The sequence below is a fragment of the Lutra lutra genome, chromosome 3 (genome assembly GCF_902655055.1).
Source record: "Lutra lutra chromosome 3, mLutLut1.2, whole genome shotgun sequence".
Lineage (NCBI taxonomy): Eukaryota > Metazoa > Chordata > Mammalia > Carnivora > Mustelidae > Lutra > Lutra lutra.
The window spans coordinates 94096582-94121082 of NC_062280.1; the positions used below are offsets into that span (position 1 = coordinate 94096582).

General features: G+C 37.0%; 1 long non-coding RNA gene across 1 annotated transcript in view; it reads right to left on the reverse strand.

The window, feature by feature from the left end:
- Positions 1–24110, reverse strand: part of LOC125095916 (uncharacterized) — a 71828-nt gene extending 47718 nt beyond the window's left edge. The window contains exons 1-2 of the long non-coding RNA XR_007126002.1: positions 23894–24110; positions 23480–23568 (exon numbers count right to left, since the gene is read on the reverse strand). This is a non-coding gene — a long non-coding RNA (uncharacterized LOC125095916). The remainder of the gene's footprint in view (positions 1–23479; positions 23569–23893) is intronic.
- Between the last annotated feature and the right edge of the window lie 391 nt (positions 24111–24501).

Here is a 24501-nt window from a genome sequence, read left to right on the forward strand (position 1 = left end):
ATGTGGCAACAGAGCTCTGGATGTTCACAGAAGAGAACGATCATGTTGGAGATGGAGGAACATCAGAAGCTTCGAGAAAGGCTTCCCACATGATATGCAGTGATGTGGTACACAGTTGGAGGGGGGCAAGTAAGCTTGAAAAAACACATACTGTGGAATACATAGGGCATATTGGGGATCCAGGCTCAAGTTAGTTGGGCTGGAATGTGGAGTTTCTTTGGGTGTACACATTGTTAAAGCAGGAAATAAATGGTTAGGAACATATTACAGAAGGTCTTAATGTCAGGATGATGACTTTCTTTTAATGCATTAGTGAAGAGTTGGCACTGAGCATTTTGGCAGTGTAGTAATTCAAGGAATCTCTGCTTTTGAGAGAATGCCATTTTCAAATAGTACTCAGTAGATGGAAAAGGCAGATAATTACATGTGATACAATCTGCGTGATTTAGCACAGACTATGTGAAGGTGGTGAGCCTGAAGATGAGATGTGCATTTAAGGAAAGCACAGTTGGGCAAGGCAGCTGGTACCCAGGAAAACATCTGCAACTCAGAAAAAGAGACTGAGCTTTAAACTGCAAGTCTAATAATCACCTAGAAATCACTATTGAAACCATAAGGTGAATGGAATTGTCATAGGAGCAAATTCAGAAGAAAGGAATTCAGTGTGAGAGCCTTGGGTGATGCATACACATAAAGAATGGGAAGAAGAAGAAAACTTAGTGAAAAGGACAGAAAAAAGTGTTCATTTCAAAGGAGAAGCCAATATAGGTCACTGTCATGGATAACAAAGACACAAGAATGCCAGACAACAGAGAGCCAAAATCATGATAGAGGATGAGTTCCTGCGCTGCCTCCACTTTTTTCCTTCAAAGAAAAGGATGTCTTCTGGGAAACCGCACACAGCTCCATCCAACGAAGGGGAAAGCCCTACACTGGGGGATGGAATAGGAACAACCAGAAAGAAATCAGAAGTCTAAAACATTCCCAATTACAAATAAAAAATGTAATTGGATTTCTTGGAATTTATCTACATAATATATACCTATATAAATTATTTAGATTTTTAAAGTTGTTTACTTTCAATGGAAATGCGAGGTTCTATATAGACATATCTTGATAATGTCACTCCATAACACTAAGGAACCATTCTGTAGTTCAAGATTTTACCAGCCTTGGGACTAATGACATTTTGGGCTAGATATTTGGTTGTTTAGGACTGTTCTGTGATTATAGGATGTTCAGTAGTATCCCTAGCCTCTGCCCACTAGATGCCAGTAGCATCCCTCAGCAGTTGTGACAACCCAGAATTTCTTCAGTTACCAAATATCCTTTGAAGGGCAAAATTGCCTTCTCTCCCCACTGCATTGGAAACCACTGCTATAGTTTAATAGTAGACAGAATAAGGTTTTTTTTTTTTCCCTTCTTCTTCCTCTTTTCCTTCTACATGAGAAAGAAAGCATACCTAGGCAATGAATTTCCTGGAGAATAAAATTATAGTTACCAGATTTGTGACATAAAGATGTTACATACATATACATAAACATATACATATATTGGCAGAAAGAAAAAAGTTAGCTTTTAAGTATCTAACGAGTGGAAGAGACTGAAGTTATAAAACCACAAAATAAATTAACCATTATATCTAAACAGATATGCCAGAGGGTAGTATTTCCATTTAGTGGCAAATACAATTAAGCAGACATTCAGTTTGAAGCAAATAAAATTCTCCATATATCTGGTGGCATCTTTACACTGATACAAATTGCAGTGAGAACCAATTTGTATAAATCACTATTATTCCTCAGAGAGATATATAGACCAAGCAAATCTAATGTGACAGATGTTATAAATGTCATCATTATGTTTTTTCATTTCAATTCAAACAGTTCATAGACTTCCTGCACTGATTGTATTAAATAGGAGATTGGATCTTCTCACATCAAAAAAGACAACAGCCTTGTCACATAGTAAATTAGTTCACTCAAGTTGAACCATTTACCTTCCTGTGGATAAAATGGGCTCCATAATACGGTAAAACAAATACCTTGGATCAGAAATAGTCTGAGAATCTACCTGGAATCACAGATCAAGACAAAACAAAAGAAATCTAGTCCAAATGTAAGCAATCTTAGATAAGTCTGTGCAAAATAAATATTTATATTTTTTCATATCAGTACATATCAAAATGTACAATATAAGGCCATATCAGTGGATTATAAAGGTCCCAATTCCCATATGCAGACACTGTAAGAGCAGTCTTGCAGCAGAAGTTGGCAATTTCTTTTCATTCCCTCAAATGCAGTGGATGATGTAGAGCAGAATTTATCTGTCTGCATATGTAGGTCTGTAAAGCTATTTCATGAGAAATATTATTTCCTCCTAAGATATTTCTTAAAATAATAATATACTACTATCTCTTAGGGGTGAGTTGACTATGTAATCTTAACCACAAAATGCAGACTCTATTTTAAGATCTTTCTCAGAATAGTAAGTTTCATACTTAAAATATTTATATACATATTTCTGTACATTTATGAATGTGATGTATTATATATATCTATATATATAGATATATATATATATAAAATCAAAATAAAGCAACATTAAAGATTATTCTTTGAATGAGTAGCTACCTATGTAACCAGTGTATCCTGGGGTTTATTAGATGTTATGGACTGAGTTGTGTTTCCTAAAAATTCATATATTGAAGCCCTGCCCCCCACTGTGACTGTATTTGGAAATAGGGCCTATAAGAAGGTAATTAAGATTAAATGAGGTCTTGAGATTAAGGCCCAAATCCAATATGACTGGTTGTCTTTATAAGAGGAAGAGGCACTAGGGAGGCATATGTGCAGAGAAAAGGCCATCTGTAAACCAGGGAGAGGGGCCTCAGGAGAAACCTAAACTGCTGAACCCTTAATCTTGGACTTCCAGCTTCTAGAACTGTGAGAAAATAAATTTCTGTTGCTTAAGGCACCCAGTTTATGATCGCCATATTCTGTTATAGCCACCCTAACAAACGAACACACCAGAGATGGTTATGTTTACCTAAATTTCCCCAAACCTCTGTGCTCACTGCTATCAACTCTTAGATGTATAAGAATTTGAAAGATTCTACCTCTGTAAATAGTCCCCAAAGGCCTTACGAATTCATATGCTTCTATGCAAAATGAGAATCAAGTAAAACTCTATCCTTTCCCAGTTGAATAGCAAGGAATGTAACCCTGTCAAGACAGGACTTGAAACCGCTGGTTTTAAGGTCAGTTGCCCAAGAAAGTTCAGGCTGCTGTCATCTCAGGGTATTGCCTTACAGTGATGGTAGTAGAAAATCTGACACAGATGCTACTGTCTTAAAGGACTAGCTTGGAAAATGCACTGCCGCCATCATATTCTAGATGTCATTTCTACAGAAAAAAATTGTGGCCGTTGTTGAATACAGATCTAAAAGCAGCAGAGACAAAACACCTAGCCACATGGAGCTTGTAATTCTAACGAGAGAAGTAGCAATTCGGTAAATTATCTTGTGTTTAAATAAGAGCGTTTTCATGTAACTAGAGTACCTAATGTAATTCTGGAGGCTGAAGAGGTTTCTTTGAAGAATGCTGTGCCCAGAATTATGACTAAGTCAACTACTTGGAGAGTTAACCAATGAACCACATCAGTGAAGACGTGAGGAAGCACAGAGCTGGGGGAAACCAAGCAACAGAATGCCTGTATGCTAGACAGCAGTGAATATGAATGAAGGCACTAGACAGGCAGTGGGAGAAAAGGCTGGTGAGAATATGTGCTCGAGTAGGTAGGACAGGAGCAAAGCCCATGCAATGTGATGCTTGCAAACCACTTTTTGTGTCTGGCAAAACCTGAAATCTACTTTGTGATGCTTTCAGGTGATTAATTCTATGTCAAATAATTTCGAAACAAATTACCTTGAAGTGATAATTTAATGTGTACATTGGCAATAATTGAGCGATCAAATGAGATTAATTCAGTTGGGTATGTGAGAGGAGTTCTGTGGAGCAATAATTGAGCGGTCAAATGAGATTAATTCAGTTGGGTATGTGAGAGGAGTTCTGTGGAGCAGGTGCAGAAATTTCCTGTGTTTGCTCCGTTGCTTAAAATGTATGCTGGTAGATATGTGAAATACTTAAGGTATTTGGAATGGAGCTAGAGAGTATGTTCAAAATGTGCAAAACTCTTTGACTTCTGATAATTGTCTTCACTTGCCCACAAAGGAATGGGTTGTTTCCTAGTTTGTTACAGCCTCAGATGTCAGCTGCTTGATGAATTACAACTTCTGAGACTAATTCTTTGCCAAACTAGAGTTGCCCAGAGTTTGGGAGTTAAGACTTCTAAGACCAGAACACCACCCACCTGCCACATGCTGTGCTCCTGGCAGAAAGGCAAAAGCATGTAATTCCCACTGCTATGCTAAACACCCTACTTGGTCTTAGACGTAAGAATTGTATCTTCAGTGGCAGGTCAACTAATCTAGTAAGTATATCCTCAGTACGTGCTATTACTAAAGATTCTGGCTTACTTTTGAAATAATTTCCAAGTCAGAGTAGTTTCTGAAAGTCTAAAGCAGCCACTGCTTCAGTCCCAATCTATTATAACCCAGCCTGATGATTTCAGCAAATGAGTCTTAAATGCAAATGGCTCAACAATGCTTTTAGCCTATAATTTATTTCCAAGACACGTATTATTGTCTACCCTAGAGCTGCTGAAATTGTTAAAGCCTGAAAAATAGTGATGCCTTTAAAAATGAAAACTAAGTCATTAGGGATGGCCCTCAAAATACCCCCCAGGTAATCATGGGATTCATAAAGCAAAGACAATTGGTGAAATAAGACTTTAAGTCCTTATTATTGAGCTACTTGATAGTCTATATAGTAAAGATTTAAACTTTACTAGGTAAAAAGTACTGGTTTGTCCAAATCTTATTCTCACACATTTCCACTCAATCCTGCACTAAAAGTAAAACAAAAACAAGAAATTTCTCCCAGGCTACATCCATAGTACTTCTATAACTTACAAACAGGCAATACTCAGTAAAAAGACATGTGTTATAGGCTACCTGGGTATGATGCATAAGAGAACCAATTTCCCTCCAAGGGGAATACTGTCTAATGGAAGGGAAAGATATCATTATAAATATAATAACCAACTATGAACTGACAGGTGCTAAAACTGAAGGATAAGAAGGTTTGGTGCCAGTTGATCATGAAATAAGAAAAATAAGAAAAACATAGAGATTTTTCATAAAGTTAAATATATTTAGTTGAAAAAACTCAACTTAGGGACACCTCAGTCAGTTAAGCCTCTGACTCCTAATTTTAGCTCAGGTCATGATCTTAGGGTTGTGAGATCCTGCTCTAGGCTCGAGCACTGGGTGTGGAGCCTATTTAAGTTTCTCTCTCTCACTCTCCCTCCGTCCCTCCCTATTCCTGAGTGTGCCTGCATGTACCTACTCTCTCAAAAAAAAAAAAAAATCAAAATCTTAAAATTAGATAAAGGTCCTTCCTGATTTTTTAGGGGGTAAACATAATAATTTTATATAAAGATGGTGTTATAGATAGTAAGATGAAAAATCCAGTGATGTACCAGAATCTCTTTCCTGAACATGTTCCCCTAAGTATCTGAGATCCACAGTGACTCCTGAGCTCTCATACCTGTGAATCAGAGAACAATTCCTTCAAAAAGAGGAATCCTTGCAAGCTGGAGAGACTATAAAATAAAAGCTGTTCTAATTGTAAGCACTGAAAGTTTCAGTCATCAAAATGGTGAAAGAGCTTTAGTTTTTCAAGACCACTACAAATGAAAATTGAGTTTTTAGAATGTGCAATTAGAGTATGAACTCGATACAGCATATTATTAAACTTACTCTGATGTTGATGAAGTTATGCAAATATGTTCTACTTGACAGAAAAAACAATTAGTGTCAAAATAGGAATAATTGTCATGCTGAATCTTGCTCCTAGAAACTGCAATGCTCCAGCAAAATTAGAATAACAATTTACAGAGATTTTAGTATCTGCATTTTAATAAATACTGCTGTTTTGGACATCAGAATATATCTTAACCATGGACTTTCATAGAGCAGTTACAAACATCAAGTTACCTTAAATACCAAATGACAACTAGTGCAGACTATCATTGTGATGAAAGCCAACATCCAAGATGATCTGGGGAAATATAAAAGTACTTTAAAAATATAAATAGGTATAAAGAGATGCTGGTAAACTCTCCTGATCTAAGAAAATAAGCTGACAAAGTTGAGTTTGCTATGAAGAAACTATGATGTATCTCAATATCTTAAATATCCAAGGAAAAGTACTAAGTAACTAAAAGGTGGAAGGAGTCAATTTTCTTGCAAGCTAAAAGGTAAAATGAATATAAATAAAATCATATCAAACAGGATTTGTTTATTGCAATATATTTTCCCAAAAAAGAAAAGGAAGAACAAGAATATATTCCTAAGGAAGATAAAAAAGTTAGAAAAAAGAAAAATAAAATCCTGGATCCATTTATTAGCTACTGAAGTACATTGAGAGTTTCAGAGCACATGTAGCTGAAGACACATTTCCATTGAAATTAGTAGATACATGTATCAATTATAAAATTTAAATTATTTCCATCATGAAAATCTTTTGAAAAATACATTAACACTTGAGTAAACCTGAATAAAAAGTGAACTTTTATTTTTAATTTTATTTTTTATTAACATATATTTTTATCCCCAGGGGTACAGGTCTGTGAATCGCCAGGTTTACACACTTCACAGCACTCACCATAGCACATACCCTCCCCAATGTCCATAACCCCACCCCCCTCTCCCAACACCCCTCCCCCCCATCAACCCTCAGTTTGTTTTGTGAGATTGAGAGTCACTTATGGTTTGTCTCCCTCCCAATCCCATCTTGTTTCATTTACTTTTCTCCTACCCCCTTAACCCCCCATGTTGCATCTCCTCTCCCTCATATCAGGGAGATCATATGATAGTTGTCTTTCTCCGATGGACTTATTTCGCTAAGCATGATACCCTCTAGTTCCATCCACGTCGTCGCAAATGGCAAGATTTCATTTCTTTTGATGGCTGCATAGTATTCCATTGTGTATATATACCACTTCTTCTTTATACATTCGTCTGTTGATGGACATCTAGGTTCTTTCCATAGTTTGGCTATTATAGACATTGCTGCTATAAACATTCGGGTGCACGTGCCCCTTCGGATCACTACGTTTGTATCTTTAGGGTAAATACCCAGTAGTGCAATTGCTGGGTCATAGGGTAGTTCTATTTTCAACATTTTGAGGAACCTCCATGCTGTTTTCCAGAGTGGTTGCACCAGCTTGCATTCCCACCAACAGTGTAGGAGGGTTCCCCTTTCTCCGCATCCTCGCCAGCATCTGTCATTTCCTGACTTGTTCATTTTAGCCATTCTGACTGGTGTGAGGTGATATCTCATGGTGGTTTTGATTTGTATTTCCCTGATGCCGAGTGATATGGAGCACTTTTTCATGTGTCTGTTGGCCATCTGGATGTCTTCTTTGCAGAAATGTCTGTTCATGTCCTCTGCCCATTTCTTGATTGGATTATTTGTTCTTTGGGTGTTGAGTTTGCTAAGTTCTTTATAGATTTTTGACACTAGCCCTTTATCTGATATGTCGTTTGCAAATATCTTCTCCCATTCTGTCAGTTGTCTTTTGGTTTTGTTCACTGTTTCCTTTGCTGTGCAAAAGCTTTTGCTCTTGATGAAATCCCAATAGTTCATTTTTGCCCTTGCTTCCCTTGCCTTTGGCGATGTTCCTAGGAAGATGTTGCTGTGGCTGAGGTCGAAGAGGTTGCTGCCTGTGTTCTCCTCAAGGATTTTGATGGATTCCTTTCTCACATTGAGGTCCTTCATCCATTTTGAGTCTATTTTCGTGTGTGGTGTAAGGAAATGATCCAATTTCATTTTTCTGCATGTGGCTGTCCAATTTTCCCAACACCATTTATTGAAGAGGCTGTCTTTTTTCCATTGGACATTCTTTCCTGCTTTGTCGAAGATGAGTTGACCATAGAGTTGAGGGTCTATTTCTGGGCTCTCTATTCTGTTCCATTGATCTATGTGTCTGTTTTTGTGCCAGTACCATGCTGTCTTGATGATGACAGCTTTGTAATAGAGCTTGAAGTCCGGAATTGTGATGCCACCAACTTTGGCTTTCTTTTTCAATATTGCTTTGGCTATTCGAGGTCTTTTCTGGTTCCATATACATTTTAGGATTATTTGTTCCATTTCTTTGAAAAAAATGGATGGTACTTTGATAGGAATTGCATTAAATGTGTAGATTGCTTTAGGTGGCATAGACATTTTCACAATATTTATTCTTCCAATCCAGGAGCATGGAACATTTTTCCCTTTCTTGGTGTCTTCCTCAATTTCTTTCATGAGTACTTTATAGTTTTCTGTGTATAGATTCTTAGTCTCTTTGGTTAGGTTTATTCCTAGGTATCTTATAGTTTTGGGTGCAATTGTAAATGGGATGGACCCCTTAATTTCTCTTTCTTCTGTCTTCTTGTTGGTGTAGAGAAATGCAACTGATTTCTGTGCATCGATTTTATATCCTGACACTTTACTGAATTCCTGTACAAGTTCTAGCAGTTTTGGAGTGGAGTCTTTTGGGTTTTCCACATATAGTATCATATCATCTGCGAAGAGTGATAGTTTGACTTCTTCTTTGCCGATTTGGATGCCTTTAATTTCCTTTTGTTGTCTGATTGCTGAGGCTAGGACTTCTAGTAGTATGTTGAATAGCAGTGGTGATAACGGACATCCCTGTCGTGTTCCTGACCTCAGCGGAAAAGCTTTCAGTTTTTCTCCATTGAGATGATATTTGCGGTGGGTTTTTCATAGATGGCTTTGATAATATTGAGGTATGTACCTTCTATCACTACTCTTTGAAGAGTTTTGATCAGGAAGGGATGCTGTACTTTGCAAATGCTTTTTCAGCATCTATGGAGAGTATCATATGGTTCTTGTTCTTTCTTTTATTAATGTGTTGTATCACATTGATTGATTTGCGGATGTTGAACCAACCTTGCAGCCCTGGAATAAATCCCACTTGGTCGTGGTGAATAATCCTTTTAATGTACTGTTGAATCCTATTGGCTAGTATTTTGGCGAGAATTTTTGTTCTGTGTTCATCAAGGATATTGGTCTGTAGTTCTCTTTTTTGATGGGATCCTTGTCTGGTTTTGGGATCAAGGTGATGCTGGCCTCATAAAATGAGTTTGGAAGTTTCCCTTCCATTTCTATTTTTTGGAACAGTTTCAGGAGAATAGGAATTAGTTCTTCTTTAAATGTTTGGTAGAATTCCCCCCGGGAAGCCGTCTGGCCCTGGGCTTTTGTTTGTTTGGAGAATTTTGATGACTGTTTCAATCTCCTTACTGGTGATGGGTCTGTTCAGGCTTTCTATTTCTTCCTGGTTCACTTGTGGTAGTTTATATGTCTCTAGGAATGCATCCATTTCTTCCAGATTGTCCAATTTGGTGGCGTAGAGTTGCTCATAGTATGTTCTTATAATTGTCTGTATTTCTTTGGTGTTAGTTGTGATCTCTCCTCTTTCATTCATGATTTGATTTATTTGGGTCCTTTCTCTTTTCTTTTTGATAAGTCTGGCCAGGGGTTTATCAACCTTATTAATTCTTTCAAAGAACCAGCTCCTAGTTTCGTTGATTTGTTCTATTGTTTTTTTTGGTTTCTATTTCATTGATTTCTGCTCTGATCTTTATGATTTCTCTTCTCCTGCTGGGTTTAGGCTTTCTTTCTTGTTCTTTCTCTAGCTCCTTTAGGTGTAGGGTTAGGTTGTGTACCTGAGACCTTTCTTGTTTCTTGAGAAAGGCTTGTACCACTATATACTTTCCTCTCAGGACTGCCTTTGCTGTGTTCCACAGATTTTGAACTGTTGTGTTTTCATTATCATTTGTTTCCATGAATTTTTTTCAATTCTTCTTTAATTTCCTGGTTGACCCATTCATTCTTTAGAAGGATGCTGTTTAGTCTCCATGTATTTGGGTTCTTTCCAAATTTCCTCTTGTGATTGAGTTCTCGCTTCAGAGCATTGTGGTCTGAAAATATGCAGGGAATGACCCCAATCTTTTGATACCAGTTGAGACCTGATTTAGGACCAAGAATGTGATCTATTCTGGAGAATGTTCCATGTGCACTAGAGAAGAATGTGTATTCTGTTGCTTTGGGATGAAATGTTCTGAATAGATCTGTGATGTCCATCTGGTCCAGTGTGTCATTTAAGGCCTTTATTTCCTTGTTGATCTTTGGCTTGGATGATCTGTCCATTTCAGGGAGGGGAGTGTTAAAGTCACCTACGATTATTGGATTATTGTTGATGTGTTTCTTTGATTTTGTTATTAATTGGTTTATATAGTTGGCTGCTCCCACGTTAGGGGCATAGATATTTAAAATTGTTAGATCTTCTTGTTGGACAGATCCTTTGAGTATGATATAGTGTCCTTCCTCATCTCTTATTATAGTCTTTGGCTTAAAATCTAATTGATCTGATATAAGGATTGCCACTCCTGCTTTCTTCTGCTGTCCATTAGCATGGTAAATTCTTTCCCACCCCCTTACTTTAAATCTGGAGGTGTCTTCGGGTTTAAGATGAGTTTCTTGTAGGCAACATATAGATGGGTTTTGTTTTTTGATCCATTCTGATACCCTGTGTCTTTTGATTGGGGCATTTAGCCCATTAACATTCAGGGTAAGTATTGAGAGATATGAATTTAGTGCCATTGTATTGCCTGTAAGGTGACTGTTATTGTATATTGTCTCTGTTCCTTTCTGATCTACTACTTTTAGGGTCTCTCTTTGCTTAGAGAACCCCTTTCAATATTTGCTGTAGAGCTGGCTTGGTGTTGGCAAATTCTTTCAGTTTTTGTTTGTCCTGGAAGCTTTTAATCTCTCCTTCTATTTTCAATGATAGCCTAGCTGGATATAGTATTCTTGGCTGCATGTTGTTCTCGTTTAGTGCTCTGAATATATCATGCCAGCTCTTTCTGGCCTGCCAGGTCTCTGTGGATAAGTCTGCTGCCAATCTAATATTTTTACCATTGTACGTTACAGACTTCTTTTCCCGGGCTGCTTTCAGGATCTTCTCTTTGTCACTAAGACTTGTAAATTTTACTATTAGGTGACGGGGTGTGGACCTATTCTTATTGATTTTGAGGGGGGTTCTCTGAACCTCCTGGATTTTCATGCTTGTTCCCTTTGCCATATTGGGGAAATTCTCTCCAATAACTCTCTCCAATATACCTTCTGCTCCCCTCTCTGTTTCCTCTTCTTCTGGAATCCCAATTATTCTAATGTTGTTTCATCTTATGGTGTCACTTATCTCTCGAATTCTCCCCTCGTGGTCCAGTAGCTGTGTGTCCCTCTTTTGCTCAGCTTCTTTATTCTCTGTCATTTGGTCTTCTATATTGCTAATTCTTTCTTCTGCCTCATTTATCCTAGCAGTGGGAGCCTCCATTTTTTATTGCACCTCATTAATAGCTTTTTTTTATTTCAACTTGGTTAAATTTTTTGTTCTTTTATTTCTCCAGAAAGGGCTTTTATATCTCCCGAGAGGGTTTCTCTAATATCTTCCATGCCTTTTTCGAGCTCGGCTAGAACCTTGAGAATCGTCATTCTGAACTCTAGATCTGACATATTACCAATGTCTGTATTGATTAGGTCCCTAGCCTTTGGTACTGCCTCTTGTTCTTTTTTTTTGTGGTGAATTTTTCCGCCTTGTCATTTTGTCCAGATAAGAGTACATGAAGGAGCAAGTAAAATACTCAAAGGGTGGCAACAACCCCAGGAAAATATGCTTTAGCCAAATCAGAAGAGATCCCAAATCGTGAGGGGGGGGGGGAGAAGGGATAAAAAGGTTCAGAAAGAAAAAAAAAAATTAAAAAATGAAAACCAATAAAGCAAAAATATAAAAACTGAATATATATATATATATATATATATATATATATATATATTAGATAAACTAGTTAAAAACGAAAAGGGGAAAAGTTAAAAAAAATTTAGCAGAAGAAGAGAAAAAAAACTTGAAAAAGGAAAAAAAATTAAATTAACTGCACGGCTAAAGAATCATGGGAAGAAAGCCATGAGTTCCGTGCTTTGCTTTCTCCTCCTCTGGAATTTTGATGCTCTCCTTGGTATTGAAACTGCACTCCTTGGTAGGTGAACTTGGTCTTGGCTGGGTTTCTTGTTGATCTTCTGGGGGATGGTCCTGTTGTAGTGATTCTCAAGTGTCTTTGCCCCAGGCGGAGTTGCACCTCCCTTACGCAGGGCTGGGCTGAATAATCAGCTTGGGTTTGCTTTCGGGAGCTTTTGTTCCCTGAGAGCTTTCCATAGAGTTCCGGAGGATGGGAATGAAGATGGCAGCTTCCCAGTCTCCGGCCCAGAGGAGCCGAGAGCCTGGGGCCCCGCTCCTCAGTGCGCCCTCAGAGAACAGCACCCAATTACTCCCGTCACCCTGGCCTCTGGCCATGCTCTGAGCTGACCGAGCCTGCGACCAGTTCAAGGTAACCCCGAGCTTAGAGCTCACTCCTCGGCTCTGTCTCTGTAGCTGACTTCCCTGTTCTAATACCTGAAAGCTCTGTGACACTCAGACACCCCCAATCCTTCTGTGACCCTGCAGGACCTAAGGCCACGCTGACCCAGCGTGGGCTTCACCCCGGTGAAGCCTCTGGAACCCTGTCCCTCACTGGTACAGACTTTTAAAAGTCCTGATTTTGTGCTCCGTTTCTCCACCACTTGCCGGGAGCTGGCCCATCCCCCCCGTGGTCTATCTTCCCGTCGCTGTGGATTCACTTCTTCGCCAGTCCTACCTTTCAGAAAGTGGTTGATTTTCTGTTTCTAGAATTGCTGTTCTTCTTCTTTTGATCTCCTGTTGGATTTGTAGGTGTTTGCAATCTTTAGATAAGCTATCTAGCTGATCTCCCGCTACCTGAAGTAGTCTCAGCCTGCTACTTCTCCGCCATCTTGAACCCTCCCCGTGAACTTATTTTTAATCTAAAGTGAACACACAGAGGTTTTCAATCCTGTTGGGGTTGGAAATAGGAGAAAAAGAATCCTAGAGGTAGGATCCCCTTTTTCACCATTACAGGGCTAGAGATCTTGGCCTGGGGATGCTAGAGGAACCTTCAGTTAGATGTGTCCCCAACTCTTCTCATCCTCTTTTTCCTCAAACCAAAGCCACACGTCTTTATGGTTCATCTACTTTTTGTTTCCACAGCCACCTCCCTTTTTCCTCTATTACCTTGTCTCCTGTTCCATGCTACAAAAATATAGATCTGAATTGTGTTCTACTTAAGCACATGGAATTGATCTCCATGCCTTTGTGTAATGTCCACACTTCTTATTAGGCTATGGATAACTCTCTACAGTCCAGCTCTTTTCTCCCTCTCAAGAAGTCCATTCCCTAGTTCCACTTACACCTATCCTTCTGTCCTACTGGTCTAATTTCCAAATTACATCAGGTATCTTATACCCCCATGATACTCTAACTCTAGTATCCTTTGTCCGGAATGCCATTCCCCAATCTGTCTCAAAACTTAACTCCAAATCCTTTGTGCAGACATCACCTAGTCATTCTAAGCAATCTTACATCTTTGGTCTTTCAACATATTCTGAACATGCTTTTATAATATTACCTAAACTTTTTATTGTGTCATAGCATTTATGAGTCCTCCTTCTCCATAATAGATTATAAATTCCTTGAGGGTAACATTCCTATCCCAATGCCTAACGGACAATGTTGCTAAGTAGATGTGGTTACATCCTACTATCCTACCAATTGTTACTGCACAAAGTCCTAGATAAGCTAGAAAAGATAGAGACACTTCAGATTGTAATAACAAGTTGTAATTTTGTTATCCTCTCACAGTCAAGACTCTACCAAAGCAAGTAAATGGAATTCTCATAGTCATCTCAAAGGTGCATATTTTGTCCTAACTTTATATCGTAAATACTTTTCTCCTCCATTTTTATAATTTGCTTTATAGATTTTGGCCTTTTCCATATGTTAACAATCCCATTATTTTGAATAGGGAGAATGTGTTAGAATAATACTGAATTAGAGCAATCATACTGGGAACCCTTGACATATTCCTGACATGTTTCCATTAGCAATGATAACTCATGCAGATGACTTATGAGTAGGCTAAGGAACTGTCCAGTTACTAGTTTGCTAGCAGTTATTAATCATTAATAGGTATTTAATTTAATAAAATATTTTTCATATTTGAGGCAATTGTTTCTCTTAATTTTTAAGAGATGTAGCAAACTACATCTATAAATCTGCTTTTGAATGTTAAGCATCATTACATTCTTGAGAAAACCTAGTATGGTCATGATACATTTTTTTAAAACAAATGTTTGGTTTGGATGCTTATATTTTTCTAAAGATATTTGCATCAATGAGCAGAGTTGGCTGTAATTTTCCTTTTTAGTTATTTTTGTTTTTTTATTCTAAGTCTTCATTTTCATTTTCTATTTATCTTATATTTATACATCTATTTATTCACTATAACAAAAACTGTTACTGTTAGGGTTGTATTTTTCTTAACATAAATTTGTATAATCCCCTTGTTCTCATCTTTCCACCCATGTCAGTCCTCACCTCCTATCCAAAAATGTAGGCATTATTCAGATTTCTCCGTGATCTCACAATAACATATAAAATTTGTGAATGTAAAATATATACACACACACATACACACATATATGTATTCAAACAAATTAATTTGGGGTGATTTTTTTAATGAAAATTGAATATTCTACATCTTTTTCCTACCTTTTAGCACTTCACTTTTATTCATTTGATAGTTCATAGAAATATTTCCAAATCAAATAGTAACTCTAATTCTTTCTAATGGCTGTGTTATATTCCATGATGGGCAGATATCGTTATATAATAAGCAGTCTTTATTACCAGGCATTTGCCTCTTTTCTTTTTCTATGAAAGCTGCAGTTAATACCATTGTACTTGTGCTTTAATTTCTATTATGGTTTCCTAGGAAATATATTTTTGGAGACCTATAAATGTATATTTGTAAATGTATCAGTAAATGTTTAGTAATATATCATGCATACCAAGTAATGCACAAACTATAAATGTACACCACCAAATTTAACATAAACAAGATACTCCATTGTTGAACTTCACATAAGATCATATAGCGTACATTTCATTGTGTATGATGACTTTTGCTTAAAATGTGTGTGAAATGAATCCGTGTTTCACATAAAAATATTTGCATCATTCTCATTGTATGGCACTCCATTGTATTAACTGACCACACTTTATCCAATCCTCCATTAAACATTTGGGTTGTTTCTAGTTTACGGTGGTAAGTACTGGTGCAGTAATGTACATCCTTCTACATATCTTTTGGTGCACATAGGCCCACTTATACAAAGAAATGGAATCAGTGGGTCATTGGATGTACTTTTATTCCACTTTAGTGGAAAATGCTGTGAAGTTATCTAAGGTTGGAGTACCAATTTACACTTCCTGTGGTAGTATACAAGGCTTTCCATTATGTCACACTCTTACTGACACTTGATACTAGCTTATTTTACTTTTTTTTTTTTTTAGCCATTTTACAAATGTGTCATGATAGCTCATTATGTTTTCACTTTCGGTGTGTTGAAGGCTAATGAAATTTAGCAGTTTTTTATTTATTGGCCATTTGGATATTGTTTAATAAATTGGTCAGATCTTTGGTTTATTTTCCTATTGTATTGTCTTCCTTTTATTGGTTCATAGTAGTTCATATATTCTGGATTCATATATCTTTTCATTTTACCTTTTCACTTTCTGTAATAGAATCTTTTGATGAATCGATACTTTAAATTTTAATATAGTTTGTCTATCAGTTTTTTATTTCATGGTTTATGTTTTTATGTCCACCATAAGAAATCTTTGCCAACCCAAAGCTTATTGAGATATTCTAACATATTTGCTTCCAGAAGTGTTATTGCTTTATCTATGACATTTAGATTTACAGTCCTTCTGGAATTGATTTTTGCATATGGTGTGAGGTAAGTGCCAAGATTAAATATTTTTCTATATGGGTACCCAGTAGACTCAGCATCAATTACTGAAGAGACTTTTCTTTCCATGCTATATTACAGGGTCATCTTTGATCTTAATCAAAGATGTGTGGAGTCTCTTTTAGATTCTCTATTTTGTTCATTTATTTTTATTAGTCTGTTTTGCATCAACAACACATGGCCTTAATTAGTGTTGCTTTATAATAAGTTTTAGATACCTAGTAGTAACATTCCTTCAACTGTGTTCTTTTACTGATTTGTCCATTCTTGGCCCATTGGATTTTCATATATATTTAAGAACCAACTTGTGAATTTATACACCTATATTTGGGGATTTTCTTTAATTTACAGATAAATTTGGAAATAACTGGCATTTTTGCAGTTCTTAATATTGCAATTCATTAAGTTCCATTTACTTGGACAGGTCACCTTTATATTCTCTCAAAAATGTCTTGTGATTTTTAGGTCTTAAACAACTTTTAGTTTTACTCTTTGATATTTGGTTCTTGATGCTAATGTAAATAGTATAATTTCAAGAGGACATGAGTTTGTAATCGTATGTTATTACATAGAAATATATATAATGACTTTGTATCTAGAGATCTTGTTAAGTTCATTTTTCAATTCTATTTTAATATTTTGGTTTTTCTGTGTACATAGTGACATGAGATGTGAATTATGACCATTCTATTATTTTTTCCTAAACTGTATGCTTTGTTGTTCTTGCCATATTGTAGAAGAGCAGAATTTTCATAATGTTATACAGTGTTGGTCAGCAGTAGTAGTAATGGACATCTTCATCTTATTTATTTCACAAGGAAAATTCAAAAGTTCACCATTAAATAGAATGTTATATATGTATTTTTATATATTATATATAATTCTATATTACATATTATTGATATATTTATATACAATATATAAATGTCATCTATAAATTATATATATTTATATTATATTTATATATATTATAATGTTATAAATATATAAATTTTGGGTTGTTTAAAGTTTTTATTTAAATTCTAATTAGTGAGCCTATAGGGTATTATTGGTTTCAGGAGTAGAATTAAGTGATTCATCACTTACATATAACACCCAGTGCTCTTTACAAGTTGGAGCTTACATACACAGTGAAGTCCACAAATACTAAGTTTTCAACCTATCTAATATTTACATGTGTGTATACTTTTGAAGCCACCACTGAATCAACCATCTTGAATCCTGGTACACTGCAGGTATCTCAGGATGCTCAGATGTGGTCTCCTCCCATTTCTACCAATATGTCTTGCCTAGTGGCTGAGCCAAATTAGTGTTAAATGGGTAAGGGAGTTCACTGGTGAAATTTAAAAATTATTTTCTGGAGCACAGAGTATGATGAGAAATGTGAAGTTAACATTTGCAGGACAAAGATTCAGCCTTTTTTTCCTCTTCAGGGTTCATTTTTCCCTTCTGTTCTGTTGAAAACATCTAGCTCCATGCAAAATCCTAAAAGCTACCTTATCATCCTGAGATGATACCAATTCAATGAAATTTAAAACACTGCTCTTTGCTCTTCATATGTGACAGCAGGGAAAAAAATATAGTGAAGTGGGGAGCAAAGTGAATTAACATAAAATATGTATGTTGGGGATCTGATCTCAAAATAGAGTCACAAGAGAATTGAGCACACTAATACTAAGAAAAAACCTAAAACTTTAAAAATTACATACCTTTTAAAATCATGAAAGAATGACCGACACAAAGTTTAAAAAAATAATATCTGAAAAATGATGGCCCCTCAGAGATGAGAAAGACCAGCAACACTCTTCTTCTTCTTTTTTTTTTTTTTCTTAAAATGTATTTACTTGAGAGAAAGAGAGGGGGAGGGAGAAGCAGACTCCCAACTGAGCAGAGAGCCCAACATGGGACTCAATCCCAAGACCCTGAGACCATAACCTGAGCTGAAGTCAGGTACTTAACCAACTGGGTGGCTTTTTACTCTTTACTTCTTTATGCCCCAACACTCTTTACTTCTTTATGCAGTTGTTGAGTCTACAGAAAAAAGAAAATGGGTGAAAAAGTAAGACCATTATAGGCAAAGGAACATTAAGGAGAAATCAGCTGAGATTTTTCTACTACAATTTGGCTCAAATGGTTGCTAACCAATTCTCCACATTTAAAAAATCTGGGTAACTGAGCCATGGTCCTAGAAACTTGGAAGCTGATTAAATGTCAAAGCCTTGTGAGAGGGCAGGATCTAATAATCCCACTGTGAAAAACTAGGATATTCACCTAACCACTGGTTAAAGTGAAGATAAAAGTATCTGAGTATCAAAAGAGCAAAGCAAGTCCCTTCTGGAAGAACTTATTATCCACTTGACTCTTTACTGATATTTTATACCTAAAGTACAGGACACACAAAAATAACTTAGAAGGACATCTGGGTGGTTCAGTCGGCTAAGTGCCTGCCTTCAGCTCAGGTCATGATCCCAGGGTCCTGGGCTTGAGTCCCACATTGGGCTCCCTGTGCAATGAGAAATCTGCTTCTCCCTCTCCCTCTGCTTCTCCCCCTGCTTGTGCATGCCCACTCACTCTCCTAACAGATAAATAAATAAAAAAGAAGAAGAAGAAGAAGACCTGCAAAGTGGCAGGTCAATGTGACCACAGTAAAAAGTTAAAAAGTCCCAAGAAGCAGAACCATAGATGAGACACAAATGCAAGAATTAATAAAGTAAAATAAATAAATAAGAATTATAAATAAGTGATTTAGAGTAAAATGTGGATGGAATGGTGTAAAGATGGAGAGTTTAAATAGCAAAACCAATGCTAGAGCTAAAAATTATATTTGAAATGAAGCATTAATTTGATTGGCTTAAAAGTAGATTGGATACTAAAGAAAATTATATTAACTTCAAAGGTCATCTGAAATTAAAAGCACAGAGAGAAAAAAATATAAATTTAAAAATTGGGGGTGAGAGCCTTTTAAGAGACTGTCAATATTTCCCTATATGCATAGTAACAAATAATTAGGAAATAAAATTGAAAATATAGTTTACAGTAGCAGCCAAAAAAAATAATTTTAACCACATGTAAGAACTATACATTGAAAATTGGTGCAGGAAGTTTAAAGGCCTAAATAAAACTAGAGAGATACTCTTGTCATATTGTCATAAATTGAAAGTCTGAATATTAAGATGTCATTTCTCCTGAAGTTGATCTATAGAATCACATTTAACCCCTTCCAAATTCTAGTAGGTTTTTATTTTAGAACTTAAAGTTGAAGAGTGCCTGGGTGGCTCAGTTGGTTAAGCAACTGCCTTTGGCTCAGTTCATGATCCCAGGGTCCTAGGATCGAGCCCCACATCAGATTCCCTGTTCCACAGGGAACTTGCTACAAACAAACAAAACAACAACAACCGAAAAAACACCTTAAAGTTGAAGGGCACGTAAGTGCTCAATTGGTTAAGCACCTGCCTTTGGCTCAGATCAGGATCCCAGAATTCTGGGATCCAGCCCCACACTGGGCACTCTGCTTGTCAGGGGAGTCTGCTTTTTCTGCCTCTCCAGCTCACTTGTGCACGTGCTCTCTCTCTCTCTTGCTCTCTCTCAATTCATTAAAAAAAAAAAAAAAGCTTAAAGTTGATTGCTCATAAAAGAATTATAAACCTTATAATAGATACATAATTACATATTAATATATTTTAAATAATCCTATATGTTACATATTATTGAATTAGATTCTAAAACTTTTAATACATAATTATAAGTTTATATTTTATATACAAATTTAAAGAAGAGCCAAGGCAGTCTGGAAAGAGAAGGCTGATGTACTGTATCTCAACATTTAGAATAAAACTACATTAATTGAGCCAATGAAATACTAGCATATATGTGAGCAAATAGAGTAATGGAACAACAACAAAAAAGTCTAGAAATAAACCCCTGTATGTAATTACTTGATTTTGAGAGCAGTTCAGTAAGGTAAGGGGAGGTTTATTCAATTAAAAAAAAATTTATTAGGGTTCCCCAGAGAAACAGAACCAATTGGATATCTATAGATATAGGTGTAGATAAAAGGAAATTTATTATAGGAATTATCTCGTGCAGTTGTGGAGTCTAGGTTTCACAAAATACTTCCTCTGCAAGCTGGAGTACCAAGAAAGCCAGTGACATCATATAGTCTAAATCTTAAGGGTAGGTGCTTATGTAAGTCCCAAAGTCTAAAGACTCAAGAACCAGTAGTTCCATGAGTTTAAGAGCAGGAAAAGATGAATGTCTTAGCTCAAGATAAGAGAATTAACTCTTCCTTCACTTTTTTGTTCTATTCAGACCTTCAGTATATTGTATGATGCCCACCCACCTTGGTGAAGGCGGATGTCTTTTTTTTTTTTTTTTTCTGTTAGGGTCAGGGGAAGGACAGAGGAGGGGAGATAAAATTTTAAGCAGGCTCCATATGCATCACAGTCCTGGTATGGGGTCCCGTCTCACAACCTTGAGATCTCACAACCCTGAGATCATGACCTGAACTGCAATCAAGATTTGGATGCTTAACCACTGGAGCCACGCGGGAGCTCCATGGGTGGATGTCTTTAGCACTTTGATTCAGTAGACTGAGTTATCTCTTACAGATACATCCTTACAGGTACACCCAGAGATAATGTTTTACCAACTAGCTGGGCCTCCCTTTACTCAGCGAGGTTGACACATAAAATTAATCATCATAACACATATTGATGGAGAAATATATATCCAAATGGAAAAAAAAAGTTTATAAAATTTGTTACTATTGATCCCCCACATCAACCTTTCCACCAAAATTAATACAAAATGGATTTAAATGTCAAAGATAATATTTTAAGCTTCTAAAGAAAATATAAATATGGCATAGGCAAATATTTCTTAATTAGGACAAAAAAGATGCTAAGCCTAAAAATAATTTGACTTAAAATTTAAATCTACACACCAAAAGATAGATTTAAGGAAGTAAAAAAACAAACCATAGACTTGGAAAGTATATTTACAAAACATGTATCTGACAAAGGATTTATATCCAGAACATATTAAAAAGAGCCTACAAATAATTAAAATGCTAACTTTTTTTTTTTCAAATAACCAAATTATTTGGGCAAACACTTCAGAAAACAAGATATCCACATGGTCAATAAGCATATGAAAAGCTTCTCAATGCCATGACTATAATACAAATTACATTCACAATGAGACTTTAAAATTAATAACAAACACCATACATACAAACCAGCTAACGTTAAACTCCAAGGATTTGTAAGGATGTAGAGTAACAAGAACTTTTATATTTAGAGTCTAATGTTGTACAACCACTTTGGAAAACCATCTGCTAGTCTCTAATATCAAGTTTTGATCATATGAACCAGCAACTCTCTGTGACAATGCACATCTTGCACAGGAATCTTCATTAAAATTTAATTTACAGGGGCGCCTGGGTGGCTCAGTGAGTTAAAGCCTCTGCCTTCAGCTCGGGTCATGATCCCAGTGTCCTGGGATCGAGCCCCGTATAGAGCTCTTCGCTCAGCGGGGAACCTGCTTCCTCCTCTCTCTCTGCCTGCCTCTCTGCCTACTTGTGATCTCTGTCAAATAAATAAATAAAATCTTTAAAAAAAATTTAATTTACAGAAGTTTATAACTAGAAAGAACCTGAATTTTAGGCAATGATATATTGAGTCAATAAATTGAGGGCTCTAAGACCTCCAAACATACTAATCCCCAGCTGCTATGAAGAGGAAGCAAAAATTTGTTAGGTGATTTGGTGAAATCTAAGAGTAATTATTCCTGCCCTGCAATGGACTGAACATTTATCTGCCCAAAATTCATATGTTGAAACCCAATCCCCATGGTGATATTTGGAGATGAGGCCTTTGGGAGGGGTTAGGCCATGAGAGTAGAGCTCTCACAAATAGCATTAATGCCCTGATAAAAAAGACCCCAGAGATGTCTCCCACCCATTCCTCTCATGTTGAGATCAAAGTGAAAGTAGAGCTCTCTAGGGGATGAAAGTGCAGCATGGGGAATATAGTCAGTGACATTATAGTAGTGTTGATTGGTGATAGATGGGAGCTACACTTGTGGTGAGCAGAGAGTTTCACAGAGTTGTTGAATCGCTGTTACATACCTGAAACTAATGTAACATTATCAGCTGTATTAAAAACGGGGCGGGGGGGGGGGGGCAAGCTTATTAAGGAAATGAGCTCTTACCAGACACAGAATTGCTAGTGCCTTTATCTTAGACTTCCCAGAACTGCAAGTTCATACAGTTCCCAGAATTTTAAGAAATTTCTGTTGTTTATAAGCCATGCAGTATGTGTTATTGTGTTAAAGCAGCCCAAACAGACTAAGACATACACCCCACACTTCATTTTACAACCCATATATGGGGCAGACAATTACTGGTGAGCAACTTATAGGGGCTCCTTTTGACCTTGAAGCAATCTCCCAAATGTTTCCATCCATTAGCAATTCCACCTTCAACTGAGCTTCTCATGAGACACAGGAGCATGTGGTGAGACTTCTGAATTTAGTCGGTCTATTAGGACACTTCATGTGTATGAAATGAGTTCTCTAGTCCCAGGTGACATTGTGTAATATACCTTACAAATAATAATTCTGTAAGTCCATTAGTAGAGGTACTGGAAAAGGTAATTGATAGTATATTTCTATCTTTGTGAGATCAGCCCCTTTTTCCCCTCTATAAACAATCAGTCTGGTGTCAGGGTGCCTGGGGGAGTCAGTTAAATGTCTGCCTTCAGCTCAGGTCATGATCCCAGGGTCCTGGCATCAAGCACCTCATGGGGCTCCCTGCTCAGCAGAAAGAACCTGAAGTAGGAGCCTACTTCTCCCTCTCCTCCCAGCTTGGGCTCTCTCTTGCTAACTCTGTCACTATCTGTCTCTGTCTCAAATAAATAAATAAAAATAAAAATTTTAAAAAATATATAAACAATCAGCGGTTAGCTGGTTTCTTTGGAAATGGTGACATTTTGGTCTCAATATTGGTCTCTGTTATTAGCAGGTTTTGCACTCAACAATAATGATATGTAGCTAAGCTTTTGCAAGGGAAGGTACTGAGCCTCAATCCCTTTATCAGGGCCTCATTGTATGTGAGTTCATGGGCAAACACCAGAGTGCCTGGGGGAAAAGGCTGACATCCAAGAATGAATCTTATGCATTAATTATTAAGAATGTCTACTATTGTGGATATTCTTGATCGGTGTTTATGTAGAACATGAATACCTTTATATCCTGTGCCAAGATATTCATCAACTTACTTCACTCAGACTTAGTTGTCACCAATTTTCCAATTTTAAGTCCCTGATTTAACAGGCAACATATAGGATCACATATGAATTAGTGTTAGTCCTTACCATGGGTTTTCTCTATGTTATGTAAGTGAACAACCAGCTCACTGGGAAGATACCCATCACTACTGTCTTTCTCTTTTTTCCTTTTCCACCTAGGGAGAGAATACTATGTTGATTTATTTATAATCCAGATCTTTCCTTTTTTTCTTTTCTAACTCATTTCACAGCACTTTCCATGAGGCCGTAACCGGGATGAAGAAGACACAGTGAAGCAGCAGGAGTAGGCATTGAAATCTCAACCACTTTGTGCATTTTAACCCATACATTCTGGACCTGCTAGTGCAGGATTTTATGCTATTTCCATTTTATAATACAATTACTGCTGAAAATGTTCCAGTTCTATGATTTGGTAAATTATGTAACACCAAATATATAGCAGGTACATAACAAGCGATTTAGATTGCGTAAATACTTAACTGCCCCGTAGTCATGTGTTCAGTTTCTCCTAGTGCCCAGTAGCAAACCAGGGGCTGCTTTTCAAATGGGGTAGAGTTGTTAGTTGAAGAGCGCAAAGAGGACAAAACTGAACCCCAGAGTTCGCAGGGTCCGCACTGCAGTTCTTCGGCGGGGGCTTGCTAGATGTTTCATTAAGCATCTCTCTGGCACAGATTTTCTCCAAAACAGCATGTGTATGGGTCACTTCCCAATGACAGGCAGCTTACACTGCAGCCTGTACTTCCTGCAGAGATTTTTTGCAGCAGGGCCACACCCAAATCAGGAGTCTTCCAGTTAACCCAGTAAACACCCTGAAACAGTGTGCCTTAATAAATGATAGCCCCAAATCTAGAGTACCATCACAATTGGATCTCTTTCTTCACTGATGAGCAGGGCAAATTATAGCAGTTTCTTTTTTACTTTATAGGAGATACCCAGCTTGCTGCAGATCAGTGGGTCCAGAATTTCACCATGGCCAGCCTCTGAGTGTTTGTAGATCTTGCCCACCCTCTGGCACACATGTATTACTTTGTACTCTTTAAGTGCAATGAGGAAAGCTTATTAGAATAATGAGCTAGCATAATGTTATG